Here is a 19,931-nt window from a genome sequence, read left to right on the forward strand (position 1 = left end):
CCAGGACCAGTCAGCTTATATTAGCCAAATATGTATGTGTTTGTTTCCTTGGTAACCTATCCTTTCCCTACCTCTCCTTCAAGCTTCTTTTAGTTAATTCACATTCCAACCTTTCTTCAAGATCTTGATGTAATTTAATGTCTCATCAGTTTGATTGCCACACCTGTCCCAACTACAGCCTACCCACATGTTTTTCTCCAACCCTTGGTGTACATACTAAATATGTTGTTAGTATGTTGGTTATTTGTTTAATGAATGAAGAAGCTTCCTCACCATCCTACTTTGACTTCTCACTCAGTTGTTATAATTCTTGTTCCTACCAGTCTCTTAACAACAAATTTGTTCTTCAAATTACCTTTATTGATAATTACCATGCCATGTAAAAACTGCAATTATACAAATATGAAGAAAAAGAAGAAGAAGAAGAAAAAGAAGAAGAAGAAGAAGAAGAAGAAGAAGAAGAAGAAGAAGAAGAAGGAGGAGGAGGAGGAGGAGGAGGAGGAGGAGGAGGAGGAGGAGGGGGGGAGGAAATTAAGAAGTATTTAACTACTTTTTTACTTTTTTTCCCTTTTTGTGGAGGGGAGTTAGGAGACATGGAAGAGATTTCTTTAGGAAAGTTTTTTTTTTTTTAATTCTAACTGGAGGAGGAAATAGAGTGGCAGAAGGAACAGCATACACAGCATGAGCAACATGGTGTGTTCAGGGCACAGTGAGGATAGTGGTATTTTACTGATGCCACAGAAAGATAGGGAGAGGAAGTGGTTATTTCAAGGAATCTAGACTTGTGTGCATACTGTATTTAGGGAGTCAAAAACAGAAGGGTGACTTAAACAAAGTGATAGGTGGCTTTAGGCTGAAATTGAAGGGAATGCTTATTTGACAGACCACCTTAGCTTTCTCAGCAATCAAGAAAGGTAGACGAAGGTATGATAAAATATCAGAAAAGATTCTACAAGTGATGGAATGGGAAGAAGAACAAAGGCAAGTCCAAAAGGCCCCACTGAAATTTTAAAATATGAATTTTAGTATGAGTAGCATGCACATTTGTACAGTTTTTTTCAGCAATGCTCATTGTTTAGGTGTAGGAGAAAATGGATGGCAGGATTGATTCAGGTTTAGAAGTTGATAGCTTGACGGAAAGGTCAAAGGCAAGGGATTAAGAGTGTTGAAAAAATTTTAAGCAATCAATTATGGGATCCAAATTGCATAAGAAAGAAAACCAGGCCAAAAAGATAAATCTGGAAAGTATAGAATGTTTGGAAGATGAGGCCTCAGTGATGTCAAAGAAGGTGTGCATTTAAGCAGTAATGCTATTATGCTTGATTAATCTGGAGGAGGGATAGAGATTCAAGAGTGGGATATTAAAGCCTGAGTTTTATTCAGTAAAGTAGTGTAGAGTGGGCAAGGTCAAGAGTGTGGGTGTTGCTGAAATGGCATGAATGCTTAGGTAGGGCAAAGAATGCTGAGCCTAGTGTGTTAGGTTATTTGTCTAGTGTTTTAAGGTAGCTAGTATGATTGCAGGTGTTGGGGTGAAGACAGAGATTGCAAAACAGATATTTCAACTGTAGTATCAACTAGGAGAAGAGCATGATATAACCAGACATATTGTATCTTCAGATTTTGAGTCTTAAGTTTGAAAGTAGAAGGGTGACAACCTGCAAGTGACAGGGTGCTACAAAGGGCTGGTGCTGCCTCTGGACCTGTGGGAGATGGAGGTGGAGAATTAACCTCCTACCAGCAAGGGCATAATTCCAGTGGTATCCTCTTGAGGTAGTCAGGTTTCATTTAGGCAGTAAGTGGAGGGTTAGTGAAAAGACTGAGAATGTGAGGGTTTGCTGAATCCTGGAGCAAAGGTTTAAGTTGGTGTGACAGAATGAGGGGAAAGAAATTTGCAACAAGAGAATGAATCAGAGTGAGTTTAGGTGTAGGAGAAAATGGATGGTACGATTGATTCAGGTTTAGAAGTTGATAGCTAGATGGAAGGGTCAAAAGGCAAGGGATTAAGAGTGGGGAAAGAAATATAAGCAATCAATTATGGGATCCAAATTGCATAAGGATGGCAACCAGGACAGGGAAATTTTTAAAAATCCAAAACAAAGAGTGAAAAAAGACAGAGGAAATTGGGAACTGAAAGAGAATAGGTGACCAGGACTTCCATTTTCATCTTCTCCTGTGGATTGTGGGGATAAAATATACAGGTAGAACTGAGAGGCCTGAGGATGTTGAATATGGACATGAAATAATTTCTATCAAAGGCCCCGGAGATACAAGGGGACTGTCTCACCCCTCTACTTTTGGACTCAATCTTTATCACCATCTGCCTATTAGCTCTCATTTCAGAAAAATAGTATTCCTATTATTCCCTGAAATCCCTATATCTTTGACCCAATCCACATCTCATTTCCTTCTCCTTGTTTTGTTATGCAATTCTGAGCTAAATTCATGAAAAAATAATCTACAATTCCAATCTCTTAAGAATTCCTCTTCCCCCTTTTAACCCTTACTCTGAGTCTTGCTGTACCATTTGACTCAAAATATTTTTTGCTAATATCATCAGTCATCTCCAGTTGACATAACTAATCAATATTTTCTCATTTGTACATTTGTGCTCTGCTCAGAACTTTATCATTACCTATTTCTTGAAACTTGAGTATTTTGGTTTCATGAACCATATTCTCTACTTTTACCTCCCACTTCTTTATTTCCTTTACTTAATTCTCTGAGGGTATTACTTCTCCCCATTATTAAAAATCAACTTTATTTTAAAAGCAAGTACATAGTTTCCATATACCTCCTGTGCTCCCACTCAAAGAGGCTTCCCACCATGGTCATCCTGCGTTTGTTACAGAGGCATACTTGTTACATTCAGCAATCCACACTGACACCTCATTGTTCCCTAAATTGTGTAGTTTCCATTAAGGATCAATCTTGCTGTAAGGTATTGTATGAGTCTTGACAAATGTATAATGACATGTATCCACCATTGTATTATAATAGTGAATAATTTCACCACCCTAAAAATCCTCTGTAGGTTTTCTATTTTCCCTGTATCCTCAACCACTAATCTTTTTACTTTCTCCATAATTTTTCTTCTTATCATAATATTATGTAGTTAGAATCAAACAGTATGGAGCCCTTTCGGATTGGTGTCTTTCACTTAGTAATATGCATCTAAGCTTCCTCCATGTCTTTTCATTTCTTCCTAACTTTTTTGATTTTTAGTGCTTAATAATATTCTGTTATCTAGAATTCAATTCATTTCTTTTCATCAGAACATCTTGATTGCTTCCAAGTTTGGGAAGTTATGAATAAAGATGCTATAAACATGTATAGTTAGGGTTTTATGTGGATATGTTTTCAATTCACTGGATTAAATACCAGAGAACATGACTGCTGAACCACATGGGAAAGTATTGTCCACCCTTTTTAAAGGCGAATGGTCCATAGGAGGCCAGTCATTAGTATTCTGCTTTGTAAATAGGTAACTTAAGGTCAAAAAACTTAAATGACTTACCCAAGGATTACACAGTAATAAGTGATAGAGCAGGTCTAAACTTTGGGATTTCTCCCTCCTGGTCCAAGACTTTTTATTATCTTACGTGGCTTCCTCATTACATAACAGAGAAAAAGTTTGGATTTCTTACCCAGGGGTCTAAGTCTAAAATTATCACACAGCTCAAAAAGACTGCAGTAATGTTGTACCTAGAACTGGGTGGGGAAAAAGTACAAGCAAGAAACATATAATATTTTAATACGTTTAAGAGTGATGAGGATATTAAAGTTTCTAAAAAAACCCCAAGAGTTTTATTTATATTAAAACATGTTTAGATGATAGTGAAATAGCAACTTATAGGAGGGAAGAAAATATTTACAAATCACATATTCCATAAGGGTTTAATATCCAGAGTTGGGCTGGATTTGTGCCTCAGTGGCAGGTCATTTGCCTAGCATGTGTGAGGTACTAGGTTCAATTTCCAGCACCACATAGAAAAATAAATAAAATAAAGATATTATGTCCAACTACAACTAAAAATATTTTTTAAAAATATCCAAAGTAATGGGCTTGGGTTGTGGCTCAGCGGTAGAGTGCTTGCCTAACATGTGTGAGACCCTGCACCAAATAAAAATAAAGAAGTAAAATAAACATATGTGTGCAACTAGAACTAAAAAATAAATATATTTAAAAAAATACAAAGTGAATAAAGAACTCCTTCAACTCAACAACAATACAACTTGATTAAAAATGGGCAAAGGATTTCTCCAAAGAAGTTGCACAAATGACCAATAAGCACAAGATGTACAGCATCACTTATCATTTGGGAAATGAAAATCAAACTACAATAGGAACCACCTCACACCCATTAGGATTTTCTACTATTTAAAATTAATAATAATGACAAGTGTTGACAGTGGAATGGAAAAATAGAAACCCTCTTGTGTTGTTAGAGTAATGTAAAATAGTACAGCCACTATGGAAAACAGTATGGCAGTTGCTGAAAAACCTTAATAAACAATTCCACTTTGGGGTATAAGTACCCGAAAGAATTGATAACAAACCCAAACAGGTATTTGCACAACCATGCTCATAGCATTATTTGCAGTAGCCGAAAGGTGTAGGCATTTTAAATGTCCATCAAAGGTTGAATGAATAAACAAAATTTGGCATACACACATATAGTAGAATAGTATTCATCCTTATAAAGGAAGGGAATTCTGATACAACATTTATGAAATTTAAGGATACGATGCTATGTGAACTAAGGACAAATACTGTATAATTCTTCTTAACTTAGTTAATCTGACCCAGAGTTGTCAGATTAATAGAGACAGAAAATTAGATTGGTGGTTGTCATGGAATGAATAGTGGAATGGGGACATGATTATGGAAATGGAGTTTTGGTTGTGTAAGATAAAAATTTCTGAACATTGGACACACAATTGCATGACTGTAATTAACCCAATGAACTGTACACTTAAAAATGGTTGTGATGGTGAACGTTATGTGTATTCTACCATTATTTTTTTAAAAATGAGTAAATATTTTGACCAAGCCCCAGATTTTTATAAGGCTAAGCTAATTATTTATATGTTATTATATTCAAGTAAAGTACACAAGTGTTAAAAACAATTTTTTTCAATACTCAATTTTTGATGAGTTCAGTCAGTCACACTACTAACTAATATGATTTAGTAAATAATAGACATGTAGGCTTAGGCTTATACAGTGATTACTTTTTATTTGATACTTTTGGAAAGTTCCTCCATTGCCGAAGTCTGGCTGGGCACAATTCAGGAGCCACTTGTCAAAAGAAATGAACTTTATTTTAAGAACACACACGCCACACCACACAGCTCTTCATGAAAACCTTCAGAGCCCAACTGCCACCACTGGCTTCCCACAAGCCTCTCAACCTCCCCCACACCTCCTGCTCTGAGGCCAATTGGCTGGGTCACATGGACAGAGCTAAGAAAAAGTCCCCCAATGAGCAGCTCCATGGTCTGAAAGGGTAGGGAAACAATCCAATGAGCATCACTGCAGAGGAGCCAATCAGTTGGCAGCTAGAAGTTTGCTGGGGCTGCTGTGAGCCAATCATCAGCTGGCAGCTGGAAGTTTGCTGGCAGCTGCAAGTTTGCTGGCAGCTGGAAGTTTGCTGGGGCCCCTTCTGCTGTGGCCACTGTGAGCCAATCATCAGCTGGCAGCTGGTACTGGCAGCTGGAAGTTTGCTGGGGCCCTTTCGGCTGTGGCTCTCAACACTCCCTCATAGTATAACGTTTAACTCTGAGGCATTGCCAAGTTGTTTTTCAAGAGGCTGCACTAGGAAATGCTTTCTTGACAGAAACACAAGTGCAAGCAAATGTGCTTCAGGTTGACTGGGTTCTGGGGGCTCAGGGTTCTACAAAATTTAGATTTCAATCCAAGGTTATGGTAAAACATGTGAAGTTCAATGCCAGTCTTTTTTTTTTTTTTTTTTTTTTTTTTTTTGGTATAGGAAGGGAACATGGAAGGTGCCTACAGGACCTTAGCAGAATCCTCACCAAGGATGGGCACTGAGGAAATGAGGCTACACAGTGGTGCTGTGATGTGTCTGGCCTCCTTTGATGGCAGGGAAACTGTAAAAGTGCTGGTGGATCCGCAAAGTGGAAATGGCTCCAAAAATCAATTTCTTTTTTATCACTCCCCAGTATGGGGACTGGAACCCAGGAACATTCTACCTCTGGGCTGTATCCCCAGCCCTTTTTAAAAACTTGATTTTGAGACAGGGTCTTGCTAAGCTGTCCAGGTTGTCCTCAAACTTGCAATCCTCATGCCTCAGTTTCCTGAGTAGTTGGGATTATAGATGGTGAAATGAGAAGGTCATCATTATGCCAAATACATGTATGAAGACATGAATAGGTATGAATATACTTTGTATATGAACATAGATGTGAAATATTGTGCTCTATATATGTAATATGAATTGTAATGCATTCCACTGTCATAAGTAAATAAAAAATAAAATATGTGTTTTATAAGAGATAAATAAATGAGATGCTTTTTTATGTTAGAAATGCAAAATAATAGCTTTTGTAATATATAAATAATCTCAAAGTCTAAAAATTATTCCAAGTACAATATAATGTGGTATATGTTTTTGTCATTTTACCCTTCTTATACTAACATTTCTGTTGTAAGGACCCAACTCCCTTGGAACATTTCAGCAATAATTAATGGCAAAAGCAGCTGCCACCCATAAGTTCAGAAAATGGAGATTTCCCACAAGATGTAGATACTGTGAATGCATTGTCATATTTCGAGGTCTTAAATGTGAAGAGGTAAGATCTTTATGGAATCACATTTTTTTTCTTTTGCTATATACTTCTTTGTTATGATTTTACTTATTTGGAGATGTGTGTGTCCACACACATATAAATATATATAAATTTGTTGTTTGTTCTCCTGGGAATTAAATTCAGTGTCTTGAACGTGCCATATTTTTAGAGAGAGAAGAGAAAGAGAGAGAGAGAATTTTTTAACATTTATTTTTCTGTTTTCGGTGGAAAAAATATCTTTTTTTAAATTTTATTTTTTATGTAGTGCTGAGGATCGAACCCAGAGTCCCATGCACACCATGCGAACACATTACTGCTTGAGCCACATCCCCAGCCCATCTACCCTTTCTTAAAATTGTGTTTTGAAATGGGTTCTTACTAGATTGGTCTGGTCTTCAACTTGTGAAATTCCTGTTTCAACCCCTCAAGTAGCTGGAATCATGGGCATATGCCATCACACCTGGGTTGCCAGTACTTTTTAAAAAAGTCCCACATTTGATTTCTATAGTTTTCTTCTTTGTTTTCCTGTTAAATGTAATTCACAAACTACAAATAGTACTTTTTAACTTATTTTTGTCATTATTAGTCGGTCTGTATTTTGCTTAGTTGTGAATAATTTTAAGTTGAGTCAATCAGTTTTCAAATATCATTTTCATTAGTGTCTACTTGTCTGCCATAAAAAATTCATGGCAAACTTAACCATCGTTTGCGGACATTGGAAACTTTGGGGGAAAATACACTTATTTGGAGCAGAATGGTCCTGTGTTGCCAAAAAGGAGCCAGATGGCATTCCTTTCATAATCAAAACGTGTACTTTAGAAATTGAAAAGACTGCCTTGTGTTTACAAATATGTTGTTTACTCTTAAAACTCTAAAAACATAAATGCCTTTGTGATTTGTTTTAATGAAAGAGACTTTAAGAAAATCAGCACTCTCCATTTGTAATAACTAAATTTATTCACATTTATTTGGAAAATGTTAATTTATTTTATTTCAACTTGTATTTTTTAAATAGTAATAAAAATTGAAGTAGATACATCAACTCTGTCTAGATGTCTGCATTTAGCTCTTTGTACTAAACTAAAATATTGCATTCTGTTTTTCTTTTTTCTTCAAGGGAATTTACTGAGTCAGTGGCAACAAGGCAAAAATCCCAATACTGTGTCAAGCTCTGGAAAACAGAAGGCATTTAGTAGATCTGTCCGAATTTTCTTCACATGACATCTGTGAAGTGTTAAAATTTTACCTTCAACAGGTTCAAGTATTATTCTAAACCTACCATCAAATGCAAAGAGCAAAAATATTTTATATTTCATATTTTTCATTGGTATAGACTATGTCATCACCCCCCTCATTATTCTAAGATTTTTATTATTTTATTACCTTTTATTTTTTTAAATTTTTATTGTTGGTTGTTCAAAACATTACATAGTTCTTGATATATCATATTTCACACTTTGATTCAAGTGGGTTATGAACTCCCATTTTTACCCCATATACAGATTGCAGAATCACATCAGTTACACATCCACTGATTTACCTATTGCCATACTAGTGTCTGTTGTATTCTGCTGCCTTTTCTATCCTCTACTATCCCCCCTCCCCTCCCCTCCCATCTTCTCTCTCTACCCCATCTACTGTACTTCATTTATCCCCCTTGTTTTTTTCCCTTTCCCCTCACTTCCTCTTGTATGTAATTTTGTATAACCATGATAATATTCCATTTCCATACAATTTCCCTTCTCTCTCCTTTTTCCTCCCACCTATTGTCCCTGTTTAATATTAATCTTCTTCTCATGCTCTTCCTCCCTACTCTGTTCTTAGTTACTCTCCTTATATCAAAGAAGACATTTGGCATTTCTTTTTTAGGGATTGGCTAGCTTCATTTAGCATAATCTGCTCTAATGCTATCCATTTCCCTGAAAATTCCATGATTTTGTCTTTTAATGCAGAGTAATACTCCACTGTGTATAAATGCCACATTTTTTTTATCCATTCATCTATTGAAGGGCATCTAGGTTGGTTCCACAGTCTTGCTATTGTTAATTGTGCTGCTATGAACATCGATGTAGCAGTGTCCCTGTACTATGCTCTTTTTAGGTCTTTAGGGAATAGACCGAGAAGGGCAAAAGCTGGGTCAAATTATGGTTCCATTCCCAGCTTTCCAAGAATTCTCCATACTGCTTTCCAAATTGGCCACACCAATTTGCAGTCCCACCATTAATGTACAATTGTACCCTTTTCCCCACATCCTCCTAGCACTTGTTGTTGTTTGACTTCATAGTGGCTGCCAATCTTACTGGATTGAGATGGTATCTTAGGGTGGTTTTGATTAGCATTTCTCTGACTGCTAGAGATGGTGACCATTTTTTCATGTACTTGTTGATTGATTGTAGGTCCTCCTCTGAGAAGTTTCTATTCAGGTCTTTGGCCAATTTTTTGATTGGGTTATTAGTTTTCTTATTGTTTAATTTTTTGAGTTCTTTGTATACTCTGGATATTAGGGCTCTATCTGAAGTGTAAGGAGTAAAGATTTGTTCCCATGATGTAAGTTCCCTATTTACCTCTCTTATTGTTAATTTTGCTGAGAAAAAAACCTTTTTAGTTTGAGTAAGTGTATTTGTTGATTCTTGTTTTAACTCTTGTGTTATACGTGTCCTATTAAGGAATTTGGAGCCCGACCCCACAATATGTAGATTAAAGCCAACTGTTTCTTCTATCAGATGCAGAGTCTCTGTTTTGATATCAAGCTCCTTGATCCATTTTGAGTTAAATTTTGTGCATGGTGAGAGAAAGGGATTCGGTTTCATTTTGTTGCATATGGATTTCCAGTTTTCCCAGTACCTTTTTTTGAGGATGCTATCCTTCCTCCATTGCATGCTTTTAGCCCCTTTATCAATATAAGATAGTTGTAATATTGTGGATTGGTTTCTGTGTCCTCTATTTTGTTCCATTGGTCCACCCGCCTGTTTTGGTACCAGTACCATGCTGTTTTTGTTCCTATTGCTCTGTAGTATAATTTGAAGTCTGGTATCGCTATACTGCCTGATTCACACTTCCTGCTTAGAGTTGTTTTTGCTATTCTGGGTCTTTTATTATTCCAGATGAATTTCATGATTGCTTTATCTATTTCTACAAGAAATGCCATTGGGATTTTGATTGGCATTGCAGTAAACCTATAGAGAACTCTTGGTAATATTGCCATTTTGATGATGTTAGTTCTGCCTATCCATGAACAGGGTATATTTTTCCATCTTCCAAGATATTCTTCTATTTCTCACTTTAGGGTTCTCTAGTTTTCATTGTATAAGTCTTTCACCTCTTTTGTTAGGTTGATTCCCAAGTATTTTATTTTTTGTAGGATATTGTGAATGGAGTGGTTATCCTCATTTCCATTTCAGAAGATTTGTTGCTGATATCACGGAATGCCTTTGATTTATGCGTGTTGATTTTATATCCTGCCACTTTGCTGAATTCATTTATTAGCTCTAACAGTTTCTTTGTAGACCCTTTTGGGTCTTCTAGGTGTAGAATCATGTCATCTGCAAATAGTGATAATTTAAGTTCTTCTTTTCCTATTTTTATACCTTTAATTTCTTTCGTCTGATTGTTCTGGCCAGTGTTTCGAGAACAATGTTGAACAGAAGTGGTGAGAGAGGGCATCCCTGTCTTGTTCCAGATTTTAGAGGGAATACCTTCAATTTTTCTCCATTCAGAATGATGCTAGCCTGAGGCTTAGCATAGATAGCTTTTACAATGTTGAGGTATGTTCCTGTTATCCCTAGTTTTTCTAGAGTTTTGAACATAAAGGGATGCTGTACTTTGTCAAATGCTTTTTCTGCATCTATTGAGATTATCATATGGTTCTTATCTTTAAGTCTATTGATGTGGTGAATAACATTTATTGATTTCCGTATATTGAACCAGCCTTGCATACCAGGGATGAATCCTACTTGATCATGGTGCACATTTTTTTTGATATGTTTTTGTATCCAATTCTCCAGCATTTTATTGAGGATTTTTGCATCTAGGTTCATTAGAGATATTGGTCTGTAGTTTTCTTTCTTTGAAGTGTCTTTGTCTGGTTTAGGAATCAGGGTGATGTTGGCCTCGTAGAATGAATTTGGAAGTTCTCCCTCTTTTTTCTATTTCCTGAAATAGCTTGAAAGGTATTGGTATTAGTTCTTCTTTAAAGGTTTTGTAAAACTCTGCTGTATACCCATCCGATACTGGGATTTTCTTAGTTGGCAGTCTTTTAATGGATCCTTCTATTTCCTCAATTGATATTGGTCTGTTTAGGTTTTCTATATCCTCCTGACTCAATCTGGGCAGATCATATGACTTAAGAAATTTATCGATGCCTTCACTGTCTTCTATTTTGTTGGAGTATAAGGATTCAAAATAATTTCTAATTATCTTCTGTATTTCCGAAGTGTGTGTTGTGATATTGCCTTTTTCATCCTATATGCTAGTAATTTGATTTCTCATTCTTCTTCTCTTCATTAGCATGGCTAAGGGTCTGTCAATCTTATTTATTTTTTCAAAAAACAAACTTTTAGTTTTGTCAATTTTTTCAATTGTTTGTTTTGTTTCGATTTAATTAATTTCAGCTCTGATTTTAATTATTTCTTGCCTTCTACTACATTTGCTGTTGTTTTGCTCTTCTTTTTCTAGGATTTTGAGATGAAGTGTGAGAACATTTATTTGTTTGTTTGTTTTTCTTTTTTAAGGAATGAACTCCAAGCAATGAATTTTCCTCTTAGAACTGCTTTCATTGTGTTCCATAGATTCCAATATGTTGTGTCTGTATTTTCATTTATCTCTAAGAATTTTTTAATTTCCTTCTTGATGTCTTCTATAACCCATTGATCATTCAGTAACCTATTGTTCATTCTCCAAGTAATGCATGATTTTTCCTTCCTTCTTTTATCATGGATTTCCAATTTCATTCCATTATGATCAGATAAGATGCATGGTGTTATCTCTACTCCTTTATACTGTCAAAGAGTTGCCCTGTGACATATTATATGATCTATTTTTGAGAAGGATCCATGTGCTGCTGAGAAAAAAAAAGTGTCACTGCTTGATGTTGGGTGGTATATTCTATATATGTCAATTAATTCTAGGTTATTAATTGTATTACTGAGTTCTATAGTTTCTTTATTCAACTTTTGTTTGGAAGATCTGTCCAGTGGTGAGAGAAGTGTGTTGAAGTCTCCCATAATTATTGTATTGTGGTCTATTAGACTCTTGAACTTGAGAAGAGTTTGTTTGATGAACATAGCTGCACCATTGTTTGGGGCATATATATTTAAGATTGTTATGTCTTGTTGGTGTATGGTTCCCTTGAGCAGTATGTAGTATCCCTCTTTATCCCTTTTGATTAACTTTGGCTTGAAATCTATTTTATTTGATATGAGTATGGACACTCCTCCTTGTTTTCGAAGTCCATATGAGTGATATGATTTTTCCCAACCTTTCACTTCCAGTCTATGTATGTCTTTTCCTATCAGATGTGTCTCCTGTAGGCAGCATATTGTTGGATCTTTTTTTTTTTTTTTTTTTTTGATCCATTCTACTAACCTGTGTCTCTTAATTGGTGAGTTTAAGCCATTAACATTTAGGGTTATTATTGAGATATGGATTGTTTTTCCAACCATATTTGTTTATTTATGTTACTTAACATGTTTTTTTTTTCCTGTTTCATTATTGTCTCCCTTTACTCTACTACCTCCCACTGTTGGTTTTCATTGTTATTTTCCATTTCCTCTTCCTGTAATGTTTTGTTGAGGATGTTTTGGAGATGGTTTTCTAGCTGCAAATTCTTTTAACTTTTGTTTATCATGGAAGGTTTTAATTTCATCTTCCAACCTGAAGCTTAATTTTGCTAAATACACAATTCTTGGTTGGAACCCATTTTCTTACAGCGTTTGAAATATGTTGTTCCAGGATCTTCTAGCTTTCAGAATCTGTGTTGAAAGATTAGCTGTTATCCTGATTGGTTTACCCCTAAATGTAATCTGCTTCCTTTCTCTTGTAGCTTTTAAAATTCTCTCCTTATTTTGTATGTTGGGCATCTTCATTATAATGTGTCTAGGTATGGATCTCTTATGCTTTTGCACATTCGGCATCCTGTAGGCTTCTAGGATTTGGGATTCTGTCTCATTCTTCATGTCTCGGAAGTTTTCTCCTATTATTTCATTGAACAGATTGCTCATTCCTTTGGTTTGAACCTCTATACCTTTCTGTATATATTTTATTTTTCTGTATATATTTCTGTATATATTTTATTTCCCAATGACTCTTAAGTTTGGTCTCTTTATTTTATCCCACATTTCTTGGATGTTCTGCTCATGATTTCTTAAAAGTCTTGCTGAGCTGTCTGTGTTCTTTTCAAGTTGAGATACTTTGTCTTCATTGTTTGATGTTCTATCTTCTAAGTGTTCTACTCTGCTGATAGTATTCTCCTTTGAGTTTTTAATTTGGTTTATTGCTCCCTGCATTTCTTGGATTTCTGTTTGTTTGTTTTTTATAACCTCTATCTCCCTGTATAGTTCATCTTTTGCTCCTTGGATTTGTTTATGTAATTCATTGGTGAAATGATATTTCATTGTCTGATTTGGCTGTCTAATGTCTTCCTTGAGACTCCAGATCATTTGAAGCATGTAAAAAACCTTCAAAAACCTTCTAAGACATTTTCTTGTCTTTTTCTTCTTGAATAAGTAAATTACTCAAATTGTGAGATCATGTTTTAGTATTCAAGAAGTCTGATTTTCTATTCCTTTGATGAAATTTTTTAAATGATTATATGATGCTCTTTTATTGTGGATATCCATAAATTTTTCTCATTAAGGGTTCTTTACTCTATTTGGCCTCTAACCTCTGTAGAAATACAATGAGACCCTCATATATAACCTTAAATTTTCTATAGCAACATAAAAATTAAAAATAAAGTGAAGCGAATTTTATTATATCATTGAACATTTTGAATATCTAGTTTTTTAAATTATGAGGTATTTTGTTTCTTTATTTATTTGTATTTCATATCTTTTTTTTGAAATCTGGTATCTATTTTTTTTATTTAGAATACATCTAAATTTAGATCAGTTCCATTTCCAGTACTCTTTCACCATATCTGACTAATTGCCAGCATATTGACAGTATCATTTTACACCTTCAATTTGTTCTTTTTCTACTCATTTTGAATTTGTTCTTTCATGGTGCCTAGATATATTAGAGTTTGGACTTGAAATAGCTTTGGAAGCACTTGAACACATCAAGGCTTTTTTAAAAACTTTGAACTTTACTATAAAGTGGTCTAGGTGGACTGTTTGGTATATGCCTAACTACATGTCTCTAGTTCCCTGTTCTGGCACTGCTGTGATCCTCCTGAGAAGGCATTTTATTTAATTGTAGATGGACACAATATTTTTAATTTATTTATTTAATTTTTTTTCTGTGGTGATGATGATCAAACCTAGTGCCTCACACATGCCAGATGAGTGCACCACAATGAGCCACAACCCTAGTCCCCCAGGAAATGTTTTTTTTTTTCTTTCCTAGAGATACAGTACCAATATTTTGGGAGTCAGGGTTACTAAGACTGTAGGATCTGTGCTTTCAGTGTGCATATAGCCAACATATCCCCATTTGAAGACAGTTACCTCTCTGTACCTTATGTTTGGCATTGCCTCAATTCAGAGAGCCTGTGTATACCATTGCCCAGAGAAAAATTTTCCAGAGTTTCAGAAAGGAGATTGCTCTAGTACATGGAGTGGAGACAGGATTCTATAAAGAGCTAAGCTTTCTCAGCTGGCCCACCTGCAACCTAACCCAAGATCAGAGGACCTGGTAGTGATTGTCCAGGTCCCTTTTGGATTCTGAAAATCATGTTGAGTGACAAAGTGTCAGTTCTCTTGAAAATGATGCATCACGACTTATTCATATGCTTTTCTACTTGTGAATTGTTGCTTTTTTTTTTTTCTATTTTCCTAGTCCTTATGAGCCTACTGTATTTTAGTGGAATTGCAGGAGGGAAAAAATTAAGTATAAATTGCTGGATCTACAATGTTAGCCCAGGAAAGCATTGATAACCCTTTAATCACATTCTACAGACCCTTCAACTGAGAATTGGAGGTTGATACCTTTGAATGACTATAAGTCTCATAATGTGTCATCCTTAATCTTGTTTAGTCAGTCAGGGAGAGGAGATGAATTGGCTCCAATACAATAAACTTACATTCTGTTGAGGAATTTTTGTATGTCTAAGACTTTCATTTGGGAAAGTGTGCTCAATTCTTGAAATAGTGTTAGAGGGTAGCCTTTATCTGACTCATTGACCTAAAGCTCCAAGAGGTGAAGTGAGTTGCTTCAGATCCCAGAGTGGTGAAGATAGAAACTGATCACAGGGCAACACTCTAACTTCCTACAGATTTTATAGGACATCATGTAGCTAACGGTTCACTGAATTTTCTAGTGTAGATCAATAGAAACATTGAAATTCATTATGACAGTGGATATTTGTTGTAAAAACTTTTTCTTTTGATCTATTCATGGCAAATCATCCTGTTTTAAAGTTTCTTGAGATGTTGACAGTATGTTTTTGTAGGTCATATTGTCTTGTGCTGATCTTCATTTTTGCCCAAGTAAAATCTATGCTTTTAAACTTTGGTATTTTTACCCCTTACTCATAAAATCCATGCATTTCTGATTCATTTTATAGATTTTGTGCACTATTCTATGTTTGTTCCAATAAAACAGCTGAAGATTATGCTATTTGGGGGGCAGATGTGAATATAATGTGTTTAGGATAGAGATGAAGAGTATTAAAATCCCATGATGAAGCTTAAAGTTTAAACTTCATTTAAAGTTTAGAATTCCACTTATTATCTATTAATTTGTTATTAACATAAATAAAATTTATAGTCAAGATTTTGATTTGCTTTCTAAGTCACTTCTCTACCAAACATATATATTTTATTTTATGGGCAGTGATGAAGCTTAGTACTTGAGTGCTTGCATAGCATGCTTGAGGACCTAGGTTCAATCCCCAGTACTGAAAAAGATATCAATAAATACAGATTGACTTTAGATTTTGTTAATCTAAAGGGACATGCTAAATTATTTGAGTAATTCTCACTTATAGTTGACTTTAACAAAGAAAACAGGCAGATGATTTTTTTCAAAATATTTATTTTTTGGTTGTAGCGGAATGCAATACCTTTATTTTATTTATTAATTTTTATGTGGTGCTGAGGATCAAACCCAGGACTCCACATGTGCTAGGCAAACACTCTACCTCTGAGCCACAACCTTAGCCCAAATGTATTTTTAATATTATTTGTTTCTTTAGCTACCAGCACCATTGGTTTTATTCCAGTGGTACCAGGAATTTATGGAGATTGCAAATGTCATCCAACATATTAACCAAGAACAGGACACCAAAAGGGACAACTCTGAAGACAACACATCTCCAAATATGTTTATGGAAATCAACCAAACTCTTCTCAAAACCAAGGAATTTATAAGACAATTGCCACTGTCCAATTTTGACACTCTACATTACCTTATCGTCCATCTTAAGAGGTAAGAATTTTTATACCATAACCATTTTTAATTGAACAGGGCAATAGTGTTCATTATTTATGTTGTTGTGGTATGATTTTCAAAATAATTTTTAGGATGTTTTTATTATGTGTTGGGAGAGAGAGACATTGAATACATCTTCATTCAGCAAACATGGTACCCTCAGATGCTTCTTGTGTGGCAGGCTCTGGCTGGTGAAACTAGGATGGAAACATAGGGTTTCTGCTATTTGTGGGCTCATCGTCTTAGTGTACAGATCTATATATAACCACAGTTCACCATCATCCTTTTTCTAGTAGCTGTGCACAGCTTGTAGGCATGCAGAGGTAGTTTGGGGGTAGGGATAGAGCAGAAGAAGCAAAAGGCCTTGTGTCTGATTTTAGGAACTGAGGGGTGACTTGGAAGTGAATGTGCAGATGAGCATACGAGGCAGAGAGTAATAAACATGGAGACACAAGAAAGCATTTTACATTTAGAAAATTTGATTTCATTAGCCTACAATATAACAAGCAGTAGCAGGAACTGTGCTACCCTTCCTAGAGACTTGATAAAAAAAATCTTACCTCCCTGGCAAATGAGTTGACCATATTGTTTCTATACCCACTAAAGAACTTGGAATCAGGAATTTCACATATTCAGATTTGCCTGCTAGACGTTTCTGTCAGCAATTAAGATATCCGTTTTAAATTTTTTTTAATTTATTTTTTGTGGCTGGAATTGTGGCTCAGCAGTACAGCATGTGCAAGGTGGGCAGGGCCCTGGGTTTGAACCTCAGCCCCACATACAAATAAATAAATAAAATAAAAATTAAGAAAATTATTAGTTCAAATCAGTTATACATGACAGCAAAATGCTTTTCAATCCATTGTACACAAATGGAGCACAAATTTGAATTTATCTGTACATGATGTAGAGTCATACCACATGTGCCATCATACATGTACTTAGGGTAATGATGTTCCTCTCATTCCACCATCTTTCCTACCCCATACCTCTCCTCTTCCTTCCCTCTCCTGAGCCCAATCCATATTCCTACATCCCCAGAGACCCAATTATGTATCAATATTTATTTATCAGAGTGAATTTTCACCTTTGATTTGGGGGGATTGGCTTACTTTATGATATTCACCAACTCCATCCATTTACCTGTAAATGCCATTATTTTATTCTCTTGTAATGCTGAGTAATAGTCCATTGTGTATATATACCACAGTTGTTTTTTAACTATTCATCTGTTGAAGGGCTTCAAATTATTCCATGAAATACAAAAGGAGGAAACCCTTCCAAACTCACTCTGTGAAGCTAGTATCACCCTGATACCCAAACCAGTCAGAGACACATCAAGGAAAAAAATTTCAAAGCCATATCCCTGATGAACATAGATGCAAAAGTTCTCATTAAAATTCTGGCTAATCACATACAAAAACATATGAAAAAAAAAAAAAAACAATGCACCATGATCAAGTTGTGTATTCCAGGGATGCAAGGTTGTTTTGACATACAGAAATCAATAAATGTAATTCATCACATCATTAAACTTAAAGAGAAGAACCCAATGATTATATAAATTGATGCAGAGAAAGCATTTGACAAAATACAGTACCTTTTCATGTTCAAATCATTAGAAAAACTAGGGGTAGTAGGAATATACCTCAACATAGTAAAAGCTCTCTATGCTAAACCTAAGGCTAACATCATTCTAAATGAAGAAAAATTGGAAGCATTCCATCTAAAAATTGATCAACATCATCCTTGCCACTGTAGCCAGAGCAATTAGATGAAAGAAATTCAAGGAAATATGAATAGGAAAAGAAAAACTCAACTTATCATTCTTTGCCAATGACATATTTTCATACTTGGAGGATCCAAAAAACTCTACCAGAAAACTTCTAGAATAATAAATTAATTTGGCAAAGTAGCAAGATATAAAATTAATACTCAGAAATCAAATGCATTTCTATACATCAGTGATGAATCCTCTGAAAGACAAGTAGCAAAACTCCTCCTCCCTTGTCTAGCACATGTCTGAAAACAAAGACAGTCCATTACCTCTCTGCAAAGAAAAGCACTGGACTCACTGAGTCCATTTATCTGATTTGATATATATAGTGAATCTATCTATCTATCTATCTATCTATATCACTATATTGTTATATAGATATAGATATATTCACTATATATATATATATATATATAGATAGATAGATAGATAGATAGTTATATTAAATATATATATATCTCACAGCTTTTTTACCCATAGATAAATCTAGTATCATCCTGATAGCTAAACCAGGGAGACACATATTTCCTTAGATAGTCATAGAAATAACAAGCTGAGAGTGTTTGAAGTAAAACTAGAACATTGACAGTGTCAATAGAACAGAAAGACGTTCAGGAAGAGAATCATTTAGGCTAGAAAACTAGGTGAGGGCAGCTGGGAGTGTGGCTAGTGATAGAACACTTACCTAGCACATGTGAGACACAGGGTTTGATACTCAGCACTGCATAAAAATAAATATATAAAATAAAGGTATTGTGTCCATCTCTACGTAAAAATTATTTTTTTAAAAAAAAAAAAGAAAACTAACTGGGCAGTGAAAGAGAAATTGACAGTGATTTTTCACTTTCCAGTATAAGAAATGGGGAGTATATCCCACATACAAAGATGGAGCAATTTTTGGGGTGTTTTTCTTCCTTCTGCTACTGAGTTCAGTAGTTCCTTCTACTTACATGCATTTTATCCTAATATAGTACTCTGAAACTCAGTTTGGTGTGTGGTAAGTATCATAATGAAACAAAGGATTCTTTCCCTATACCCACTAAACTTGACCCTTGACAAATGTTTTGTAGTCTTCTATAGCCCATGTTATCTCCACCCTTCTCAAGTCATAGTGAACTACAATTAAGGACCTCTATTAGGCAAATCTCATACACTTTATGTGTTCTTCTTTTAAGGGTTGTAGTCCATTCTGAAGAAAATCTGATGAACTCAAAAAACTTGGATGTGGTATTTGGACCCTTTCTGATGAGGCCCAGGCCTACAACCACTCCTGGTTCCATCTCCTCCTCCCTTGTTGCATATGCCAATCAGGCCCTTTTGGTAGAGTTCCTCATTACCAATGCACAGATGATCTTCGATGGGTCCCTCGAGCCACAAAATATTTCATCTAGTACTGATGTTGTTGCACCTCCGGTGAATTAAAGCCCTCCTTCCAAACCTGTAATATCAACAGAACATTCCACAAAGTCACAATATTTTTCTACAAAGAAAGTGAGTTTTGACCATTACAGAATTGCATTAAATTTGTGATGTTTATATTAACAAGTTAATAGTCTTTGAACTGTTTGGTTTGAGATGTGTTTTGCTTTTAGTTTAAAAATTTTCTTGTACCAATAGGATATCCACACTGCAGATATTGAAATTAAAAATTATGAATTGACTATATCATTTAAGAAATCAGAATGCAAAATGCATTGGAAAAATGGGATGCATGTCTCATTGGTGAGTGGTCATGTAACATATATGTTTGCATATT

At 35.2% G+C, this 19,931-nt stretch overlaps 1 pseudogene; it reads left to right on the top strand.

Annotated features, from left to right (window-relative positions):
• LOC144249315 (rho GTPase-activating protein 29-like) overlaps positions 1-19,931 on the top strand; it is a 573,679-nt pseudogene that overhangs the window by 4,156 nt on the left and 549,592 nt on the right.

The sequence above is a fragment of the Urocitellus parryii genome, chromosome 11 (genome assembly GCF_045843805.1).
Source record: "Urocitellus parryii isolate mUroPar1 chromosome 11, mUroPar1.hap1, whole genome shotgun sequence".
Lineage (NCBI taxonomy): Eukaryota > Metazoa > Chordata > Mammalia > Rodentia > Sciuridae > Urocitellus > Urocitellus parryii.